This window comes from Pinus tabuliformis, chromosome 5_1 (assembly GCF_031772625.1).
Source record: "Pinus tabuliformis cultivar Carrire ecotype Pingquan chromosome 5_1, CPIR1, whole genome shotgun sequence".
NCBI classification, from domain to species: Eukaryota; Viridiplantae; Streptophyta; class Pinopsida; order Pinales; family Pinaceae; genus Pinus; species Pinus tabuliformis.
This window is the reverse complement of record NC_142305.1, coordinates 567,959,261-567,964,375: the sequence shown is the minus strand read 5'-3', so window position 1 is coordinate 567,964,375 and position 5,115 is coordinate 567,959,261. Positions and strand designations below refer to the sequence as shown.

At 35.4% G+C, this 5,115-nt stretch overlaps 1 pseudogene; it reads right to left on the bottom strand.

Annotated features, from left to right (window-relative positions):
- Positions 1-3,677: 3,677 nt before the first annotated feature.
- Positions 3,678-4,769, bottom strand: LOC149166093 (DNA polymerase epsilon catalytic subunit A pseudogene; annotated as a pseudogene).
- Positions 4,770-5,115: the final 346 nt, after the last annotated feature.

The following is a 5,115-nucleotide window of genomic DNA, read 5'->3' as shown; positions in this document are numbered from 1 at the left end:
ATGGCTGCAAAATTTCATCTTTTGTCATACTTTCATGGCCTTATTCCTTCTATAATGTAGAGAAGGGTTTTCTTGTCTTCTCCCTTTCCTTGTAGCCATTTGTTTCCAACACTTGGAAACAACATGGTTATACAAGCCACCAAAACTTCATGGCTTTAGATGCCACAAATTCTTCTCATCATTAGAAATCTTCTTGTGATCAAAAGGAACATTACCATACTAAGACTTTTTATACCTAACTTGGTTGTCTCTGGTGATATTTTGGTGATGAGAGCTTCCCTTAGCTCTTCTTCTATAATGTGCACTATCATGGGAATATTGTGATGTGTTCCCATCATCCTCTTTCCTTTATGGTTTCAACAATGGATTGGATTTTTTGTTTTTATAACCCCTTTCTTCTGTTGCTTTAAAACATTCTCCTTTAGTGTATCCCAATCCTGCAAATTGAGGCATTTGTATAACCTCCACTCGCTGAGTAATTCCTTGGACATTAACACCAAGTCCTCCTTTATACCCCATCTTGGTAAGGACTCTCATGTTAGTTCCTGAAATGGGAACTTCCATGCTTCAAACTGAAATATCAACATGTGGAAATGAAACTGAAGAACTATAAACATTGTTTACCTTAGCTATGTATTCTGAAGCAGGTGATGATGGCTTCCCTAAGCCTTCATTGCACTTCAACTTCTCCAAGGCTTTTTTCATGGCTTGTAATTGAAGCTACAATTTCTACTTCTCCTTCTTATAGAAGTCTCCTCAATTCAACATTCTCTACTTGAAGGCTCTAATTGATCTCTTCATTTGAATGATGAGAAGAAGATGAAGAAGAATAATATTCACCTTAAGATGGAGGTGTAGCACCATCCTCTACTCTCTCTTTTTCCTCTTCCTCTTTTTCTGTTTTCTCCTCATAATCTACATACATTATATATACCATGTTTTCCATCCTATAGAATACCTCGTAGAGATATTTGTTATCCTCCACTTTCCTTCTTGTCGCATGCTAATTCACAATCCCTGGAAAAAAATTTAGACCACTTTGATAACAATTCATTCGGGAAATTTTCGTGACTGATTTCAAACAAAAATCCTCCCCCATCATACATGACCTTTTACTGAAAATTACATTTTCTTATGAAATAATGATGAAATCATATTCTAACAACTTCAACAAACCATCAACATGAAACAAGTAACAAATAATCATGAATCACACATAAAAACATGGTGTGATTGTTGGGCCTCAAAATCGTCCCTATTTTCACTCCATTATTCACTTATATCTTCACATTTTACCTTCATGTCACCTCCATTCCACCTCCATATCATTATGTTTACCTCATTATTGGGTCATAACAATACTTTTCCAAAGTTTATTAATTCTTAACATTTCTAAGTGAATTTATGGCTAAAACTTAGAAAATAATATGCTTAAACTTATACCTAACAATTAGCATGAGTTTGTTGACATGTGTAGGTTGCAAGGAAGCTTCCAAGACACCTTTTTGTGGCCTTGAAAGATCAAATTCGAATTTGATAAGATACACCTCATGGAAAAGATCATGGAGAAGATCATGGACCTCATGGAGGAAATCATGGAGGATAGGATTATGTGTCTAGATGGTTGAGAAATGTATGGAACTAAAAGAGAGATTAATGGATCATCATTATGAGTTTGTTATCTCCTCTCATTGTATAAATAGGAGTACCTCCTCATTCCAAAGGGGAGGACTCTTAGAGCATTGTATCCAACTTATGATGGAATAGAATAAAGCTTTGTTTTACATATATTTCCATTTAGTAGTTATAGAAATAGTTTTCCATTATGTAGTTTTAGATAAAAGTTATCTTAATGTAGTATATGGAATGGCTTGTCACTTTGTTCTTAGGAGAATTGAGCTCACTCTAGAAGGAGCAAAGGAACATGTTGTTTCATATTAGATCTTATTTTATTTAATTGCTTAGATGTTAATGTTTGGGGATTGGTTTGATGAATGAATTTTCAATTAGAATCTTATCAACATATGAGAGGACAACAAAGAGTCTAAGTTAGGCTCTCTCTCTCTATTTGATTTGTAATTGGAATTCATCTTTTTGCTTTTATGTTTCAAGTTATTTCATTTAGTTTACGCTTATGGATGAATTTTAGTCTAGTCTAGATTAGTACAAGAGAGGACAATCAAGAGACTAAGTTAGTCTTTCTCTCTTTGAATCTAAACAACAATTAAAGTTCATCCTCTCGTTTGCATTTTAAGTTTCTAGTTTTATTATTTCTCTATGATACTGTAGGGAAGGACAACCAGGATCTCCTTAGTTAGGAGCCTCTTCCCTTGCATATTATATTGAATCGTAGGTAATTTAATTAGACATAGAATTAGTCGCCTACTCCTGCACATATAGTGCTGGCATCATCAAAAGCTTACGAGTTTCCCTGGTCGATATTTAATGCAGCAATTTAAGCACAATAAATTGCCCAACATTTTGGCGCCGTTGCCGGGGAATGGTGCTAAGGGAGTAGGCATTAGAATTTAATTCAGTATTTATTTTTCTTTAGACAGAATAATTTGTGAACCCTGGTGACAGCAGGATCTTCACAAAGGAGTTTAAATTTGAGTTTTCCGATGTTTTAGTGTTTAGCTAGCTTTAAATTTCGTTTTTCAAACAAACCCCCCCTGCATAAATAAACACAAATCAATCGATTAGTATGCTCTCTTCCTGCGCTTCGTGCGATCAGGAAGATCAGAAAGTCTATTGATTTTGTTCAAATAAAAAAACACTCTTGCTGGAGAATTAAATAACGAATTTTGTGAATTAAAAAAAAACATCTTTAAATTTTTAGATGACATTTTGTTTTTTTATTTTAGATTTTATAAAAATTTTAGTTTTTTTAAATTTTAGATTTAAAAATTAAAAAAAAAAATATAAAAATAATAATAATATATGTATCTTATATACACATATTATTATTTAAATAAATAAAAAAAAACTAACCATTTTTATTTTGTTTATATTTTCTAGATACTTTAAAAAACACTAACCATTTTTTTGTAGAGCTTTTAAAAAAAAAAAAAATTGCAAAATATTAAACAACATTTCAAAAATAAAAAAAAATTCATGTAATAATATATATATATATATATATATATTATTAAAAAAAAAAAAAAACAACAAAATAAAAAAATTCAACCGGCTATGGCCAGGTTACGCAGGCAATCTCAAATTCATGACAAGTATGTCCAATAAAAAGGAAAGTCAATGTTTTATTTTTTTCCAAAATTGAAACGGCTTATGTGATCTACGAAGATGATAAAATAAGTCGGGTTTTAACGAAGAAATAACAGGCGGCGAAGAGGTCGAATCCCGTTACTCGCTTACCTCCTCACCTGTACTCATCGATCCAACTTATCAACACCGGTCATGCAGAGCAGTAAGGTCAATTTGGTAGTACGTTAATGCTGCAAGAATTTTGGGCTTATAGTGGATAATTGAGGTTAACTGGACCGGCAAATTAAGGTTCGGGATGGACGTAGATCCTCACCAATATGATCATTTGGCTATCAATGACAATGATGTCCGTAATATTGTGCTCTCATACCTGTGCTCTCATACCTGATGCACAATTGTTTCAAAGAAACTGCATAATAAATTGCCCAAACTTGTGTGCCAGTTGGAGAGAATCATAAACCACCACCATATCCCGCTTCCTGAACCTTTATTGGGTTTCCACTGCCCTTTGCTTCTACCAACTTGCCTTTCCAGACCTTATTGAGGCCTTTATACTCGTATCTTCTGTCACGAAAACTGCGCACAGTGTCAGAATAGAAAGGGTTTTCACGCATGCATATTCCTGCAACTCGTCGTTCAGTGACTGGCTTTTCAAGGACCCGTTTATAAACCTTTTGGCAGTACTTCTTCAAGCGATCTTTAAGTTTTGTTTGCTGCTCTTCCTTAGGAAGATCACGGAAAAAGCGTGGCAGTTGACCTTCTGGAGTGGGAATTTGCTCTGATTCAATTTGGTTTTTCAAGTGATAGTATTCACTTCTAGTAGCCATGTAGGATTCTCCTCGCCAAACCCATTCAAGTTGTCTAACGCATGTTTTACCAGGACGATTGAAATCACATGCTGCACAAACATCATCTGTGACTATTGAAGGGGGCTTAAGTGGATTGGTAAGGATAATGTTAGAATACATCGCTGCAACATCTAAATGATATATAAGAGGACACTCATCACGGTTCGGAACATCCCGCAAAGACTCCAACTGTCTCTTTATGTCATTTTTAACTTCCTCATAGTTAATTACAGAATCCAAATCCATCTTCCCCTCCACTTTGATAGCATACTGAAGATCTCGATCTAGATTGTCAATTAATTGCTGATATGCTAAGGGATCAAGACGAAATTTTGTGGGAAGATCAGAACGAAAGACACCAGATTCAAGACATTCAACGTGGCCTCCAATGTATGTCTCGCTCTCAAGAAGGTGCCCCTTGGAAAACCTTTCTGGTTCAGCCTGGTGCTTGTTAGGAACTGAATAAGATGCCATTATCTGGGGTTTTTCCATTGCAAAGCGGACCATATCTTCTAGATTCACCTCCAATGGATCATAACCTAATTTAGCTTTTGTGACAGCCTTGAGACCTTGGCTGCCCTGTGGTAGATAACTGTCACGGTTAACCCAAGCCAAGCAATCCAAATGGCATGCAAATTTAGCACGGCATTCTCCTTGAACTTGATCACAACGAAAACCAATTTCCTCATTTGGCATATTCGCTACTTTGAAATTTCCTTCAGTAGAAAAGAAAAGTCGCATCTTGGGGGTCTTTTGTTCACTAAATTTGGAAGCAATTAAACTGCTCTCCTGGACTTTGGGAGGTTACATGAACGAAACAAAGAAGAAACTTCCAAAGCTATTTTGGAAGTCGATCTTGGCTTTCTCTGATCGGTGGAGTAGGGATCCTCCTGGATCAAGGGCACACAGAGATGCATCAGCTGAGATGATGGAGGGATAAGTCTAGATCTGGCGATTCGTTTTCATTAATTCAGCAGATATTTTTCTGAGGAAATCTCGGGATATTTTGATAATGAAAACATCAGTTTAATATGTGTCACTG